Source organism: Pteropus alecto, unplaced genomic scaffold (genome assembly GCF_000325575.1).
Source record: "Pteropus alecto unplaced genomic scaffold, ASM32557v1 scaffold12, whole genome shotgun sequence".
NCBI lineage: Eukaryota > Metazoa > Chordata > Mammalia > Chiroptera > Pteropodidae > Pteropus > Pteropus alecto.
In genome coordinates this window covers 4324247-4343445 of record NW_006432669.1, presented here as the reverse complement: position 1 = coordinate 4343445, position 19199 = coordinate 4324247, and the positions used below count along the sequence as shown (strand labels likewise).

At 40.4% G+C, this 19199-nt stretch overlaps 1 protein-coding gene and 1 pseudogene across 2 annotated transcripts in view; one reads left to right on the top strand and one right to left on the bottom strand.

Moving 5' to 3' along the window:
- Nucleotides 1-19199, top strand: part of MAML2 (mastermind like transcriptional coactivator 2) — a 325423-nt gene that overhangs the window by 159061 nt on the left and 147163 nt on the right. The window lies entirely within an intron of this gene.
- LOC112476227 lies at nt 4527-4643 on the bottom strand (annotated as a pseudogene).

The window sequence follows — 19199 nt, the reverse complement described above, 5'->3', positions numbered from 1 at the left end:
TATAATATAACCATGATTCTCAAAGTATGTTTCCCAGACCAGCAACACAAATATTTAATGGAAGCTTATTAGAAATGCAAATTACAGATCTTCACCCTAGAGGTGCTATAACAGAAACTAGAATTAAAACTCAGCCCTTTTTAAAATTTTCTTAAGGAGGGAACTCAGCACTCTTAACAAACCTTCCAGGTACTTGTGATGCTCACTGAAGTTTGATAACTACCTGGAAAAAAATGTTTTGGTAAACTGTGAAAAACAAAAAACAAAAAACCAGGCTACAAAACAATATGATATAAGGCCAATTTGTTTGGAAAAATAACTATGTACATGCATACCTATACAAAATACTAGAAAGATATATTTAAAAGAATAGTACTTATCTATTTATGGTGGATATATGGATCTGTTTTGTTTTCTTCTTGATAATTTTCTATATTTTCCAAATTTTCTATAATAATTATGTATGATTTTTATAATAAAAAATGTTTTACAAAGTTCTTGCCCTTGGAAGATCTGGGCACCAGACATTTAGGGAAATATATTGCACAGGTTCTGTGAAGAGGAAAACAGAAAGATGGGTAGTTTTCTCCCCTAATCAATCTGTGGAGAGGCTTATTGTCCTTAAAGTAGAATTTGACATTTTTTTCCACTTGCTTTAGTTATGAAAGTGCCACACTACCTATCTTAAGCATCATATTTCAAAGGCTATATGATGAATGGTAAGCATTAGATCTCTGATTTGACTTCTTCTGAGACCATGATGGGATGGTTTTCTTCTTTCTTCTACTGTGTTATGTCCAGGGATTTATTGAACCCTGGCTTGTGCTCTCCTGCTATGGAAGAGGTCAGTTTGGGACTTTGTCACAATCTGTGTCACTCTAAAAAAATCAAGAGCATCTTCTGCAATCTTGAGAATTTCACATAAAGAGCTAAATAGCGAGAATATTGTTGGCACAATACTGGGATGGAAAAACCACTGGCTGTATCTGGTGGCATAAGCCTTTTGTTACTGGACAATGCGATGAGGTTGGGGCGGGGAGGAGAGGACAGGCCAGTTTCCTTGTAACTAGCTCTATAGCCTGGGGGCAAGTCTTTAGTACTCTCTGAGTCTCAACTTTCTTCACCTTTAAACTGAAGGAGTTGACAAGATCATCTCTGAAATCCCTTGCAGCTCTAAATTTATGTGTATTTATGACTAGATTCACAGAGATAGAGTGACCCATAACCAGAAGGCAATATAATGCTCTTTGATCTGTTTCATGCAGTTTGGCTTTGTGAAAACCCGGTGGTATTTTTGGACACTGGAACGTCTTTAATGGGCTTCTATCCTGCCCTGGCACTGAAAATCTACTTTGAGATACTACCTGAGCAATATTATCAATGAGAAATGGTGTTTGCCATTCACGATCCTTTCCATAACAGCACCAAAAAGTGGGACAGCCTACAGATAAAATATGATCCTCTCTGAAAATGTAGAGGGAGGATAAGGCCATATGACACAGGTCACTGGAATATGAACTGTTTATCAGAGAGGACACAGTAGTTCTTTAAGTCAGTTAGGCACCTGGATTCTAATCCTAGCTGTGACCTTGTCTAAGCACCTTATCTCTCTCAGCTTCAGTTTCCTCATTTGAAATATTTCCAGTTGATCTCCAGTATTATTTCATTTCTGAAAAAAAAAAAAGTGAGTTTATGATTAAAAGGATGACATTGTAGGCATAAAGACAGTGTCACACCCGAGAGAGTCCCCCAGGAAGTAAGTAGCTCTTCTAGCAAAATAGAATTAAAGAGTTGGAAAGAGCCTAGTCAATCCCACTGAGGATCTGAATCATTTCTACCATATCCAGCTTTTTCTTAACAAGGAACAGGAGATGAACACATATGTTGCCTAGAGCCGGCACTTGCCGACTCCTGCTTGGGGTGAGGGGGATGTGTACTTAGACTGCCCAGGCAGCCCCAGGTTTGGAGCTGCTTATCCTTCTCGCTTCAGGACGTTTACAATCTATACTCCACTGTAAAGGAAGCTTGTGAGTTTGCTTGGCATAGGAGTGACATGAGTAATGAAGTCGTGGCTTCAGCCAGCATTCTAAAGCTGGGGTTTTGCAAAAGTTGAAACTCCCCAGAGGAAATGCCGGAGCACAGAAAGCCTATATATCACGGATTACACTAATCCAGGCAGGAAGTGATAATAACATAGTTATATAAGCAGTGTTTTTCATGGCTAATAGGGGATGATGGTCATTTAATTAGACTATGCCAGGCCTTGGGCATTTTGTGTCTAGGACAGCCTAGGAGTCTTGCCTCGACCCTCTTGCTCAGGGCATTTAAGCTCAATTGGAAATTCCATGAGGGTAGGGTCTTTATATTTTTGTTAATTTATAATACCTATTATAATTTCTGGAACTACACCTAGACTAGAAGACTTCTGAGTATCTTATTAGCCTCATGAAATACTTTGTTTCATACCAGGTAGAGGTGCTAAGACTTGATTCAATTAACCTCTTGTGAATGCAAAAGCAAGTCATACCTGAGATTCTACACGTAAAGAACTTGATATGCTGATTGGGCAAAAAAAAAAAAAGTAGATTGATAAAATAGAGTTAAGAGACTGCCTCCATGAGGTTATGAACATAATATTTAACTTTCTTTTTCTTCTCTCTAAACAGACAGCAAGCTGGGGTCTGGGATGTATTGTCAGGATTAAAGTGCTTTTTTAATTTAAAAAAATGCTTTTAAAAACTTTAAATGAATATGATAGCTACATAGTATAATAGAAGGGAGTAATGTATTGAGGGTCAGAAAAACTGGATTTCAGCCCCTTGGTGTTGACACCAACCTGTAGTAAGGTTTAGATTTCCTCATTTGCAAAATGAAGGGCATAGGTTGCAGTGATTATATTTCCCGAACTCAAAATCTTCCAGTTCCTTATGTTTGGGGGGACAGAAGGCAAACTCTGGCAGATATAATTTGGAAGCTAAAATGTGGGAAGTTCCTGAACACGTTGATTCTGTGTGAACAGTGGAATAGAATATGAACCACATTTGTTGAATAAAACTTAGGATATATGAATATTGAACGTGAAACAGCAGACTCTTAAATAAGATATAGCATATACCCTGTAATTATATTTTTATTGCTTTGAATTCTTCCTTCAGCATATAAGTAGAAAGTTCCAGTAACTTGCAGACATTTGGAGGATCAGCTTCACGTTATCCTTTTTCAGTCTGAAGTGACCCTGTTGTTGGTCCTCTGACCTGCTCCCGGCCCCATCTGGTGGATTCCGAGACTCCTTTGTCAGTCCTACGGAGTCGAAAAATGAACCCATTAAGAGACTGAAAAAGATCCGGGCTGAGCTGCTCAAGGAATCATACTAAGAGGGAACGAGATTTATGAGATGAGGTAATAGAAATACAAATAGAAATACATTGTAAAGGAACTTTCTCCTCAAATGCCTATTTCCTCTGTGATTGATTTGTGTGGGGGAGACTGAGATTTAATTCTCCTGCCTTCACCACCACATTTCTACTGTTTCAGGTTCTAAATGTTCCCAATCTCAGTACACAGGCGTCTGCTCAGAGACCGGTCCTCAGGGACGCTCCCCACTCTCAACTCTGCAGTTTCCAGAGGCTTCTTTCACTGGCATTCCTACTTTCCACTGACTCTTCAGAAATTATATTAAAATAGAAGAAGATTTATCCCCCTAGCAGAAATTGGGGTCACTGATATTCAGGGAAAGGTGCAGTGTCTCCCAGCTTATCCTGCAGCTGTTTGTCAAACCTTGTAGAGTAATTTATAGGCAATGTTCACCAAGGGTCACTCCTGGAGGGTACAGAGCAAACTACACTTTGTGCTCTCACCCAAATTTGCATTTATAATAAATAACATACAGTATGAGTGAGTACCTACTGTGTGACAAGCACAAAGCTACACAGATCCTATGCATTTTTTAATTTAATCCTCAAAAATAAAAATGATGAATTAGAAATTATTAGTCCCATATCTCAGAAATGGGAAAGCTGAGAATTGGGTTAACCAAGTTACTAAAGACCATGGAGTTTACAGTTGTGTTCAGATCTAGGGCTTTTTGACTCAGAATTCCTTACCGTCAAGGAATGGAAGAGCCAGAAGGCAACAGGAAGGGTGCATTGAAGAAGACAGTCAGGGACACCTCCTCCTGATTTAAATGGCTCTGTGGGAGTCTGTAAACATAACCACCCAGGGCTTTCCAGAGGCCCGGGAGACAGGAGACGGTTGTCTCTTCTGCCTGGCTCCTTCTGATTTAACAGGTGCTTATGGATCTCTTTCTATAATGAAAAGGCCCTGTGGTAGGCAAGAGAGACAGAAAGCTTAATAAGATATATACTCATTCCTGATTCAAGAGAATAAACACTACAGTGCAGGACGTGCAGCTAATTATAATAAATTCAGAATACGATATCATTTTACATAAAGTGGATTAGGCGTACAGAATAGAGGCAATGGGGCAGTGTTTTGTTTGTTTGTTTGTTTTGGTTTTGGTTTTTTTACACCTACAGCACATGGTCTTCCTAAGTGGTCTCCCAACCAAGTACTAACCAGGCCCGACTGCTTAGCTTCCGAGATCAGACAAGATCGGACACGTTCAGAGTGGCATGGCCGTAGACGGGACAGTGGTTTTTAAAGAGCGTTCTTGAGACCAGCAGGGTCGGCATCACCATTACCTGCGAATTTATTAGCAATCTAAGTCACCAGGTGCCTCCCTAGGGGTGGAGCCCAGAAATCTGTTTCTTGTTCACTAAAGTTTGAGAAACTCTGATTTAGGGGCTTGGCTGGTAATTGAATTTGGTTTGATGGGAGATGGGGTGAGGGACTGACAGCAAATTAGTCTGGTCAGGTCACTTAGGGCTGATGATTTAAAGGTTTAGAAATTCTTGCCGTAGAGCCTTCATCAAGTGTATGAAATGTAAATGGAAAGCCACTTGATGAGGTATACATTTTAGGCATACATCTCACAGCCCGGCAATGAGATTCAAGAGGCCATATAATCTGAACCAAAACCAACCGTGGATTTCTCCTCCTTCTCATGCCTCTGCTGTTCTTTCCACTCAAGTGCCTGTGACAACAGTTCTGATACAATTTGTAATTAAGAAAGTCACATTAATTTCACTAGAACCCTGGGGATTCCTTACAAATTAATATTTTTCGCACTCAGGGATCATAAGGAAGAGCAGCAGCCCTTTGCCCACAAGCCGGCAAGGAAAAGGAGGAGAGCTTTGCTCCCATGTTCATTAGATGGCTCTAAGATGCACCTTTTGGAGTTTTCACATTTTTCCTTCACCGTTTGCTATTTTTTCCCAAAGAAGACTTTATTCTCCTAACATAGCCAATCTTATTTCCTTTTCTGAAAGGTAAGGCTGGGTATATGATGTCTTACCCACATCCCTTTACTAAGTCCTATCTTTACCTAGGCATTTGAATAATATCTATTTTAAATAAGAATTTTAATAAGACCTGGAGGGTCACTGGGGATCAGTGCCCCTGACTAATTCTCTACATGGTCATCTCACTCCTGACCATTCTACCTAGAACCTAGTGAAATTAAAAAATAGACTTCATATTAAAATTAGCCCTTGCCAATTCCAGCCTCCACTCAGCCAAAAGAAATCTGCTCTGATTTCAGGAATAGTCTTGTCTACCTATTGTCAGAGTTTTCAGAGGCATTAGTGGAGGTTCGTGACAGCTCTGGACTCCCTCCTGACAGCTCCTCCTGAGCTGACCTTTGAGAGCATCCACAATCACTCTGGACTTCCCCTATGCCACACAGGAAAACCTAGACAGATGGTCAACCTGGGCAGCATCTTGCTTTCAGAGCCTATCTCGGTGTGTGGGCCTGGTTACCCCAGGACCAACAAAGCAAAGCTAGAGAAGGACACCCACCTGGGTGGTCCACTGTGTTGGGGAAACCAACACATGTCAACAGACTATAAGAATGAGAACTTTTTCCTTTGTAAATAAACTATGCAATCTTGGCATACATGGGACTCTGTAGCACCTCTTAGCCATGTGATTCATTTTAGCAGTAATCATATCCTCTCAGATAAAAAACATTTTCTGTTTATCCTTGCCTTCTCCACAGGACTTGGAATACCTTGAGAACAGGAAATATGATTTACATTTCCTTAGAATACTAAAACCACAGCCCTGGAAACACAATAGATAATTCTCCTTAAACTGAATTAAAACAGAATAGGAAACAAGAATCAGAGACCACCTCTTAAAATTTGAAATAGGTAATTTTAGGGCAAAAGTAAAATGTAATCTTAAATTATCAAGCAGTAAGTTCACAGAAGTTATTACTCACAGAGGTGAGAAAAACAGCAAATACATAGTGCCTAAGCTTTTTTAAAAATTTTGGATTCTTTGAAATCTTTTGTGAAATACATATACTAGCTTTATATCTATCTCTCAATCTCTACATGAATATTAGATAGATACCTTAATACAGAGATCAAGAGATATATCAATAGATCATGGGTATAGGTAAGTAAAATAGCCAGTTACTTGGAAGAGTCAAATTTTGTATAGCAGGAGGTCACTTAAAGATAGTTATTTCTAACGATTTCCACGCATACTGCATGAGCACGTCCTTCTTGTCAGTCGCTAACCAGTGGTGGTAGGGAGGGCTAACATTGAGCACAGCAGAAGGCTGATGGTGTTTTACTGAAGTCCCATGAAGGTTTGTGATGAAAATTATTCTCCTACTGTAGCAGTTGCCATTCCTCCACACTCCACCAGTCCACCAGTGGCTGGGCACAGGCTGACAAACAATGCTTTAGATACTTTAAGGGATTTCATGGACAAAGCTTCCTAATGTTGTATCAAGATGTTTTGGGGAAGTCCTTAACTTTGGACATTGAAATATCAAGTGACAGACAGCCCTTCTGTCTACCAGGCACCATACCCTGTCAGAAATGAAGCGTAGCAGTGGTCTGACCCACTCCTTCACGTGTCTTTGCTTCTGGAGTTTTGAAACTTCACTGCATTCCCCAAATGCCAGCTTCGAGGGAGACGTACAAAATGCAGAATGCTTATCAGTCTCTTGTAGTGTCTCGCTCTCTAGCACTTTCTTTCTCTGCCGAATCATGACAACGCTGCCAGAGAAATAATTGTAACCCTCTCCCCAATGACTGCTGTTGCTAACGCAGAGCCGAGTCTGCCCTGACTGCCTGATTGAGACATGGCTGGGACTTTACAACCACTGTAATTACGGAGTCCACCCACCACTGCAAGCAAGACAGAGAGCCAAGAGAACATCGAGTTTAGGATTCTGTTGTGTTTTGTTTTTATTGCCTCATAATACTAAAGTTCCAGCTCAGAGATGAAACATTATATAAAGAGACCTAGGTTTGCTTTCACTGGTAATTTGTTTTTCAGCCCCAATAAAGTAGGTAGAATTATTGTTGTTGTTATTTAATCTTAGTACTTCTGGATGAGCAGTGACCATTCTTTACCTCCTCTGGTCAAACTCTTAAAGGTGGTTTTCAAAAATTGGTTGATATGTCCTCAGATCACCCTTGTGAGGAAGTTAAGTGTTCTTGTTTTCCTAGTTGGAAAAAATGAAACATAGAAAGCTTAGGCAATTGCCTTAGGCTGTCAGGGATTGAAGCATGGGCTGTCACTGCAAAACTGGTTTCCTCCTGGTGTCATGGAGGGTGCTCTTGCCTTCTAGTTGGAGGGCAGACATGTGCTCTATCCAGGGACAGCCATGCAGGCGGTAAGAACAAAGCTCACACTCAAGGAGAACATGGCTATGAAACTACCCCCAGAGATGCTGCTTTCCTGGCTGACAGTTAAAGCAAGTGACCTTCAGCTCAACTATGGAAAGTCCAAGTGACTAATTTAATGAACCTTTGGGGTGTGAGGCGGGGAGGGGAGGAGGCTGCCTGGGCCAAGGGCCAGTGTGAGCCATCTCCAATCTATGCAGGGGGTTGAGGGTGAAATGAGAGCAGAATGGTCAGAAGGAAACAAGCTCCTCTACGTGGTTAGGGGAGAGAGTCTGACCATGTGGACAGATGGAAGCCCTGGGTTATGGAGGCAAAGCATGTCAGCAAACCGGGAGCATTTCCTGTCTGCAGGCAGGCAGAGGGCCAGTTCTTCGATGAGCTGGAAATAGGAACCTGTGGGGGGCAGTTAGCATAACCCTTTCTCTCTGCGGGTTTTACGTGGTGAAATGAAAGAGCTTGTTATGTCCGTGATCTTGAGAGCTTGTTTCTGTGCTGTGTTTTCTTTTATGTTTTCTCTTGTAATACTTGATGGTACTCAATCCACAGAGGCCACATTGCAGTTATGTCTCAAACATCCATCAGCCAAGAGCCATTGTTCTAGCAGCAATCATTTTGCCCACCTGTGTGACTAGATATGTTTGGATCATGAATTAGTTCACTGTGCCTCTGCTTCCCAGTGTACAAGTTCAAGGAGGGTGGGAGAGGGCAGGGCAGAGACCAAGCGTGTCCTCAGAATGTCAACCACATTCTTGTCCGTCAGCATTCTTCACTGAACAACCTAATATGCACAAAGCCCCGCTCTGAATGATATGGAGGTAATGACTAAACATTAGACCAGGGTGCTCTAGTTAGTGAGAGATTTTCTCCATGTATTTTCTTATTGAAAAGTTACAACCCTATGAGGTGGGTGGTATTATTTAGAGAAATATGAGGCTCAGAGAAATGCATTGCAGTCTCATAATAGAAAGTCTGACTCTGCTTTTAAGGAACATAACTTGAAGGGGCATAACCAGTGAGAAGGCAGGGTGGAACTAAAGATTGCTCCGAGCCCTGTCAGCATTCCCAGGACCATTTCCTTTGAGAGAACTTAACCTGACTACCTACCCTCTATTCACACTTTCTGACTCAGTTGAGTACTAACCATCGAAATTTCTAAGGGAGCCTAATAGTCAGCATCCCTCTTTCCTACCTGAGTTCCAAACGAATTGAGAAACATCACCATTATTAATAGGAAGGACTAGGATGGGAGACGCAGCCTACCGACTGGACTCCTAGGTTAGGCAGACTTCTCTTTGTACCCAGGCTTGGGCACAGAGGAGGCTGATCTCCTGGAGAAGCAGAGGCTGCTCTCTGTGCACAGACCACACCCAGAGAAGGGAGGATCGGGGTGCAGTATGTCTCTGGCAGAGTGGATCAAGGCGCCAAGAAGCCAAAGTGTTACAGCTCTCGAGTCTTCACAGACACCTACCTGGCAGTAACCCTCTGGGAGTGAAGAAGGGTCAATTTACCTAACAATTCCTCCAGGATATCTTACCTGAAACCTGAAGAATAGGTCAGGGGACCCTCTCTGCTCCTTCACAGCACTCTCTGTATGTTACTATCTTAGCATGTATAATCCTGAATTATAACTTAATGCTCAGGCGTCTCTCTCCCCCAAAGGACTGTGCACTCTAAGTGAACATCTTGACTTGTTTCATCTTTTTATCCATAATGCCTGGCACCCAGCAGCCAGTGGTGAGAATTTGTTGAATTGAACTGAACTAAGAAACTAAACCTCTTTACCAACCAGTACTGACAAGACTTTGTTGTTGGGTGGTCTCAGAAACTTCTGACATGTTTTTCTAAGTGTTCATTTACAAAGTCGGGATAAGCACTGATAAGGCATAGCTCTAGAGGTTTTAAAGAAAAAAAAACACTATAATATGAAGATAAAAGCAGCGGAGACAGTTGGCAGCTGATTTACTTAGCAAAATGAACCTGCGCAATGGAGTATGAGGGAAGTTTTTGAGAGCGGCCATGTTTAGAGTAAGTATATGTGCTGGTGATTAATTACAAATGTGTTGCTGGTGATGGACCAGTCCAAGATTTAATAGGGAGCCCTCCAGTTACTTTCCCCACAGTGAGGTACTACATAAAGTTTGAGCCTAGGAGCAACAGAAGCTCCTGAAAACTTGCTAGAAATACAAATTCTCAGACTCTGCCCCAGACCTACTGAATCAGGATTTCTGGGGATGGTGTCCAGAAATCTGTGTTTTAACAAGCCCTCCAGCTGATTGTTAGGCATGCTAATGTTAGAGAAGCATCGTCACTATGTTCCTTGTTCTCTAGTGTAGGAAGAACACATCTATAGTCAAAGAAAATAATGGTAAGAGTTCATATATTAGGCAATGTGTTGTTTTAAACACTGCAAGTGTATTTATCTCCTTTATTCATTACAACAATCCATCCAGTGAAGTGGTTACTATTTTTAATTTCATTTTTTAGATGAACAAAGTGAGACACAAGGCCAGGAATAGGGTGAGACAAGTGAGGCACTCTCCTTGGGAGAGAAATTTAAGTGGGTACCAAAAAAAGAAAAAAACCCTCAGTAATTAAGATTAATAATATTTTAATTATTAATATTTTTAAAAATTTAAATTAATGACCAGAATATCAAATAAAGATCTAACAGGCAGAATGGTTCCAATAACTTTGCAGAATGACATGGCTACTAAGAAGCAGAGGAAAGACTTGAACCCTGGTAGGTTGACTCCAGAGGCCACATACTCAACCACCATGCTTTGGACCACCTATCGACTAACTATCATCAACCACATTTTGATGGGGCCTAGAAAAGTCCAGGCCTAGAAACAAGCATCATTTGGGCCAAAGAAATGCCTAGTAGTTTGGAACTCATGGGGATCTCATGCAAAACAACACCAAAATCTAAAAATAGAAGCAGAAAATTCAAATGGGGCCTAAATTCTACAGCTTGGCCTTCTATGAACTTAAAAGAAGATTTCCAAAGCTTCCTCCCCATTTTTCCCCCGGCCAACTCCTGGTGAGAGAATCAGTGGATAGAACTGTCCTGCCTGCGCTCTGGCTATTGGAATGTGATAATTAGACTCACTTAATATAAGTGCAGTGCCCTCCTTGGTTTCCCAACTCCCTTTGGAGAGATGGATCGAGAATTTCCCTTGCTTACTTCTAATCTGTGAGATTCTGGCAAGCAGGCAAGCTGCTTGTCCTGAGGGCTTGTCATTAAGAGCTGGTCACCTAGAATGCCACAACATGTTTGGGCTGCATTGTTAAACTACATTGGTATTCTCCCAGCAAAACTCCTCTCCTTCTTTTACCGAATCAGCATTCTGTGACCGTGATATATTCTAGCCTGAAAACATTGCATGTTTCTGTTGCACGCACCGTGATTCTTCCTTGCTCTATATAGACTGTCTCTAAGGAATATTTCTAGTAAACGTGTTCATGTCGGGAGACTGAAACATAGTTAGTTACAAATTTTACATGATATGTTAAAAAAAATATCAGAGACATACAGCCAGCTCTCACTTTCCCTCTCTTTCGTTGGGAGAGAGGAGAGGATGTGTTTCATACACCTAGAATTCTTGCCGGGCATATGCCTTATGATATTTAAGATAAGTGAGAGTTATAAAATTTAACACTTAGATATTTGGACAGAACTTCAAATAGCTAGTCAGTTTCTCTGTCCATTATGTTTTTTGTTAGCCATAGTATTTGGGGGTAAGTTATTTCTCAGACATGTAATTTCAACCCAATAGAAGTCATTTCTTGGAAATTACAAAATGAATACTCAATAAGTTTGCATTTCATTTGCTCTTGATAGCAATATTTGCTTATTACTCTTTTTCATCTTTTGAGGACAAACATTGTCTTTCAATAATTTATTTTTCCTAGAAATATGTATTAAGAACCTATTAACTAAAATAATGAGGGACAATTATATGGATAAGCTATAGTCTCGGACCTTCGGGAGTTTACAGTTAGGAATGTAAGTGGTAAAACTATACTTCAAGGTGAACAGACTAAGAAGAAATAGCCTAAATACTTTGGACTTTCTGAGATGAGACAGACACACCAGGGAAGAATCTAAGAGGAGGCTGTATGGCAGCTCAGCCCGGTGGATCAAAAGGATTTTGAGAAGTGAAAGAGCGCTTTAAGCGAGGACCGTAAGAACAAAGACAAGGCAAGAATGAGGAAGGATGCATAGAGCATGTTCTAGAAAAGAAAAGTGTCTTGTTTGGTTGGAAAGAAGTAGAAATTAGATGAGGGGTTTTGAGCTATATTCAGTAGGCACCAGGGAGCCAGCAAGGTTTGTTTTTCAGCAGTGGTGGATATAAGTAGAGCTATGCTTTTGAGCAGTGTTTTTCAGACTTTAGTATGCATTTAAATCACTGGAGAGATCTTGTTAAAACTCAGATTCAGATTCAGTAGGTCTAGGGAGAGGCTTGAGAGTCCCAGGTGATGCCAGCACTGCAGGACTGCAGAACATGCTTTTAGTAGGCAGGATCTAGAAATATGTCGTAATGGGAGATAAAATTGGACTGGAAGAAGCCTGGAGGTTGTGAGACATGGATTGTTAATATGGCCCACCATAAGGTAAGGATGTTGCGAACTAGAGAAGAGGAACTTCTGGTGGAAGTCAAATTTGTACTTGACAGCTCTACTTGATGCAGAGTAAGGAGAGGTGGGAGCCATCATGTATGACCCTAAGAGCCCAGACCGTGAGTATGCCCCTTCCCTACCCTTTGTACTCCAGTCATCCAGCACTACTTATAGTTCCGTAGAATTGCCAGGCTCTCTGTCTGAGCTTGTGTCATGTTGTTGATTCTAAAAGGAATGCTAGTGTCTCTCTCCATCCCCTCACCAGGCCAACTCCTACAGAACACACAGGACTCAAGTCAGGTGTTACCTCTTCCCAAAAGTCTTCCTGGAGCCCTCAACTACCCCATCTCCAGGCTGGATTAGATATCCCTCCTATGTGCTCCTAAGACGTCTTTTGAGGTCTCATATCAAAGCACCGTGTAGTCAGATAACCTACCCATCATGCTTTCTGCTTCTTGAAAACAAGGATTATCTTTTTTAGCTTTATGACCCCAGTGTTCCAACATAGTAGAGATTTAGTCGATGTTTGATGGTGAAAGGATGAGTCATGAGGAAGAATAAAGCTTTTCTCACTATGGTGGCAATGGTTTTTGTTTTTGTCATTGTTGGTGAAATAGCAAAGTAGAAAGGAAGTTAGACATTGAATTTAATTCAGTTTGGTACATGGTAATTTTGAGTTGCAGAATATCCAGGTGAAGATATCCAACGAGTAGTTAGAAATTTCATTTTACAGCTTAGAAGATCATTGAGGACTGGCTACAATGACCTGGAAGCCATATGCATGGAGGTGACAGTTAAGAACATGGTAGAGAATCAGATCAAGGCAGAGAGAGGTTCAGAAAGACAGGCAGATACAAGGAGAAGCAAAGTAGGAAGAGGCACTCAACAGAGAAATAGAGACACAGATAATGAGACAAGAGAGCAGATAAGGACAGAGATATATTAAAGACAAATCGATCCTTCACTTTCAAAGTACTTTCTTCTGTGACACCCAACATGAGGCACATTGTTGGGTCTCACATCACAGCATAAGGGCAATGTTAGTCATGAAGGACTTTAGAAGCCAGCAAGAGGGAAATCCTTAAGAAGTTTGAGATGCCCAGGCCTAAGAAGTAGGCTTATGTGTGAAGTCAGGATTCAAAAACTGGCTTTACATACATGCCATACAGGCCTGTCTTATGTCTTTCTGGCTTTCTGCCTGGGCAGAATCCCATTCATCAAAATGTAGATGATCTTAAAGCTTGGTCCCAACAATTCTGCACTTTGTTTTCCAAATCACTTAATGAGATAACACCACACACATACACACACACACACACACACACACACACACACACACACACGTTATTATATTCTGCCTTACATCAGGTAGCCTGTGTACATTTTAGGATTATAAGACTTTTTGAGCTAGAAGGCCACTTCCCCTCTTCAAATATGACCCCGACATTTTATCCAGAGCAGTGCATTAAACAGAAAGAAATAATCAAATGCAGGCTTCTGGGCACCCCTCAAATCATAGCATGGGCCGGCACTTACAAGGCCTTCAGAAACAATGATCACATCCAGGCTTTTTTCCCCCTCGTTGCCCAAAGCAGCATTTTAACAGACTTCTATTGTGTTTTCTCCATTCAGTTCACTTAGAGGGTGACATTTTGCCCTCAAATTCATATGCATAGTTGCTCTTAGAGACTTTCAGTGCTACATTCCTGACAAAATCAGACCTTCTGTTTTATCTGAAACAACCCCCCAAAGAAAATCATTGGATCTGAATGAACAGAACAATTCTTTATGTCCACAGGAGACAGGCAGACAAAACCCAATAAAACTGAAGAAAAGAAGAGACCTGGTGACGATTTGTTTTTCATAATTACTTATTCAGAGTAGAAGGGAACAGGGGAAGAAGGTTCCTTTTAACATGTCCCGACGTGACGGATGAGGTGTGCTCGTCATGCGTATGCAGGAGCGATGAGTGCAGGCAGGGCAGTCTTGTTAAAGGAGATGCTTCACACTGGGCAGAGATATATTTCTGTCTGGAACACTGGAGATAAACACCCGGTGTTTGACTCCTCATTTTCATTATGCTTAAAGCCCCTCACTGTCCTTTCAGAGTGGCAGGTGATGTGACTAGCATGAATCAGACCTTTCTTTTCTATGTCCCGTAGCAAAAACAGTCCCCCTTTCAAGACACAAAATAGGAATACCCCAAATGCATGTTTTCCTCCTAACAATACCCCCCAAATGTGTGTGTGGTAGATTCGGAAATCATGCTGGAGAGCAAAAAACAAAACAAAACAAAACAAAACAAAACCAAAAAAACCTGCATCCCCTTCCTTGTAACTCAGTCACAGTTTTCTTTGATTTCCCAGCCAGAAATCAAGTGAGAGAAAGAAAAAAGGAAAATTTTAGCTAAATTGGCTTTGTTTCTTCACTCATGCGCAAAGGATAAACAAACTTTTCTACCTAAAACATACAGCCTTTGCTCATGGAAGAGGTGACTCCAACGAATTCTGACTTGAGCTATCATAGCAATAAATTGGATCCATGGTTTAAAAAAAAAAAGTCGCTAACAATACAACTTTTCACATAGCTGATTAAGGGAGGGTTTAAAACATTTATGAATCATTTCCTAAGGCTATTTTGAATTCAAGGATAAAGAATTAAAAAATGGTAAGTGCAGGAAGAGCAAAAATAAGGGTTAGGCAATAAACTGTTATGTCTCCATATATTATCATTATGTGACGACCGAGCTTGTTTTCTAAACAATGAAATACATAACTGAAAATCTGGAATTATAGAGTACCTGGGAGAGTATAGTCTACATACAGAACTTATTTTATAGGAAAGGAAGTATTTACAAAAAAAAGTATAGCTATATGGTATATACATTATTCTTTTTTGAGTCGCGCATGTAATGATTACATTCCTTAAAATTTTTTAATTAAAATTTTTCCTTTTTCAATTTTGCACCTACAATGAGGGAGTGTGATACGAAACCATAGTTTTTGATGTTTTTCGAATACATGAAGGGTAAATAGGAAATGATCCCTGTTCTGAAGCAAGTAACTCAGTGACTGAATTCAAATATCATGATCCCCAGGAGACCACACAGCTTTTTGTTTTAAAGTGAATTGAAAATCATCCCTATTTTTTGTGATCATACTGCATGCCACCATGTTCATATGTGACATACTGCTCTGATTGCAATCCTTCACATTTATGTTTAAGAGTGTGCCAAAACAGAGTAGTCTGGCACCAGTTTTCTTAGAGCTTCTACATTAAAAAAGGGTGCCAAGTACATCTTCTAGCCTGAGAGTATAGACTCTCAGGAAAAATAAGTAACTGTATATAACCAGCAGTCTTGCCAACACGGAACTCTACCTCTCTTACAAACACAAAAGCACAACTGGTGATGGGTAAGAAATCCTCAAGTCCGGATGACAGTCTTGCATCATTGCCGTATTTGAGTCCCTGTGGTATTACAAGGCATGTATAAAACCCAGATGCTGCCACTCAGAGTGCTTATCTCATAGCAACAAGTACTCTTTCGAGGTGCTTTACACATGTACAACATCCAGTCCTCAAAATAGCACTATGATGTGGTGCTGTGCCCATTACATAGTTGAAGACACTGGGTCACAAAGATTAGGTGACAGAATCTCATAGCTGGCAGGTGATAACTTAGATTTGGACTTAGCCCTGTCTGACTCTAAATTCCATGTGGTCCTATTTATCCTCCCAAATTCAATGCTATTAGCAATATTGTATCCAATTCTTCAAAATGATTTTGACTATGAGCCAGAAGTAAGCACAATATAGACAGACTGGCCTGGAGCATAGTTTCCCATTGTTTCTCATTGGAACCTACCAGATCCCATAGCCTGTCTGAATATCCCAAGAAATGGAATTCCCTGAAAGAAACCTGTCTGGCTTTGTTCAAATCGTGAAGCTTCTGCTACCAATAATTTAAAAGTTATATCCTCATGGTGCTCCTGTGTAAGACAGCACCCTACCTAACACAGTAATTTGAACATGTAAACCTTTTCCTTCACCTTCTGGTTATGAAAGTGAATTGAAAATCATCCACATTTTATGTGATCATACTGTATGTCACCATGTTTGTATATGACAAAATGTTCTGATTGCAATCCTTCACATTGATATGTGAGTCTGTATTTTTAAAAGTCCTTACACATCATGATTTTATCAAGACAATCTCATTTATAGACTAAGAGACTGAGTATTAGCAGGTTTAAAGTGACAAGTGATGAGTTACACTGCTCATAAATGAAGGAGACAGGACCAGAACCCACATCTCTTAACTGCAGACAAGGGTTCCTTCCATTCCGCTAGGCAATTGAAAATTCCTAACCTTATCATGTGCTTCTCATCTTTTCCCTGAAAAATCACAAGGCAGCATGATGTTATCTGACCTATCACTGTAAATATTTTAGCATTTAAATGAGGAGAAGGGATAAAGAGAGAAAAATGTTTCTGTAGAGATATTTTGCAGAGATAGGAGAGTTCTTAGTCTCTATCCAAAGATCTTCAGCATTTAATGAGACTATTGTCCACAAGTTGGTGCAGGGTTTAGCAATGAGGTGGTAGCTGTTTGGCTGCTCTCAGGCTTCCTCAAGGTCCCCAGGGGGAAACAGGAAGCAGTGCTTAGGACTGACGGGAGCTGCATTCTGGTCCTGGCCCTGGCCCTGAATAAAATGCATCCCCTCTCTGAGCCTATTTCACAGAGTTGTTTGAAAATCCCTTGAAAACCGTTCATATTACATGTCGTACATTGTTAATGGATCACAGAGATTCCATAGCACTGACCAAAAAAATGGAATTAAAAGACTGCTATACCCCTGAAGTTCATTAGGGCAGCCTTCTCTCAAAAGTACATTGACTTTCCTCCAGTCATTCTCTTAAATTGAAAATGGGGAAAATAATATTTATTCCACTGGGCTTGTATAAGAATAAAATGTGAAGTACCTAGAGTAGTATTTGGTGAATGTCTGGACCCTTTTCCAAAACTTCCAGGCTACCTCATAAGATGGCCTGTCAGATGATCCCAAACAAGATAGCAAGTATTCTTATTATTTGTTACTATTTCTGTCATTCTCAGTTTACTCCACTTCCTATAATTCCATAATAAAAATAGAGCTATTCATCAGATAGCAAGCCCAGCGCTCCCTCTCTCCTAAGGTCAGTTACGAAGGGGTTGAAGCACAAATATTTGAGGAATTATTTAAATCTGTGGAACTGAGCTGATTATTTCCTCTACATATTGTTGAACAGAACCCACTGCAACCACTTACTCTATTTGTCCCAACTCTCGCCTTGGACTTACGAGAAGACTTGCCCATAACTACACATGTCAGCCAGCTCTGGAATATAAACACTGTTTCTCCTTTTTCTCAGCAAGCATTCTTCTTGACCACATTATGAAGATTCTTCTCTAGATGTATGTATTTGTTTTAAGTCCATTGAAGCCCTCTTAATACTACTTAGGGTCCAGCCCCGCAGTGTGCTTTCAGTTGCTAATCGCTTTACCTGGTTAGTAAAAGGCCTCATCAGTTAGACAGCAGAATCAAGAAGAGAACTCGGAGCTCTGAATGGAAAGCTTATTGCTCATTTGTTTCCATCGCACTTCCTGCCATGAAATTATTAGACCTGCATGAGCCCATCATTTCAATTGCTGTCCTGTTCCTTCATTCTCTCATGGCCCTCCGCAGCAAGAACTTCCAGGATGATATTTAATACAGTAGTGCTAACATCTTCAAACATTGCAGTTAGGTGTTTGAAATAAAATGTGTAATTATGGTAGTGGAAAGCTACATCTGATCCCAAAGAAACCTCATGTTCCCCTGGCTATAATTAGAGAGCAAGGTTTACAGCACAGATTTTCCCATGAAAGCCAGTTCAAGTGAGGCTTCTGTTCTTTCAGAGGAGTTCTTGGAGGTGGAGATTGCCATGAAATGATTTGACATTGGCCCCCCTTCCTAATTCCAAGGAGATTGTCCATTATCATTCATAGAATCGAAAAGCACAAAATATGCGCAAAGAATTAATGTTTGGAATTCTGGATGATAGTCTTCCAATTTTTTTTTTCTTTGAAGAGGGACAAATTAGAACAAGGAAGGAAAGTTACAGACACCCACAGAAACCCACGGACCAAAGCGTACAGAAGTAAAAGCTGTCTCTTACATGCTTCCAGAGCCTAAATGGGAAACGCATGCACCTTTGAATAAAATTAGATGTTGTTTTGAATAATCTAACAGATTCCTGTAGCTTAAAATTCACAATAATAGGAGTAGGAGTGAGATGACCAAAAGTTTAGAGGTTTTCCTATTTCCTATTCAAGGACTGTCCATGTGAATCTTCTCAAAACTGTGGATTTCCCCACTGCCCTTGAAGGGTTTTTATAATTAGCATATTTAGCCAGTACCATGTTATACTGCTACAGGAAGAATCCCATTTGTCAGCAGTTTTAAACTTTGCCAAATAAAGGCTTATTGGCAAACGGCAGTGAACACTCTGATAATGACCCAACTTTAGAAAACACACACCCTGCTGTGTTGTATTCAAGCCACAGTTCTATTGAAATAAAAAAGAGACAATGCCTGCTTTCAGACACTAGAGATCCTTTGTATTCCAATAAAAGTCTAAATTAATGTTTTAAAAGGTTATTGCTATTTTTTCCCATTTAGCTGGCATCATTTATAAGTCTTATTTAGACAAGGTCCTACGTTATTTTACTATTTCTTTTTGTACAAAAGCTAGTATTTGATTGCGTTAGATCATCAGCTTCTGGTTTTCATTAGA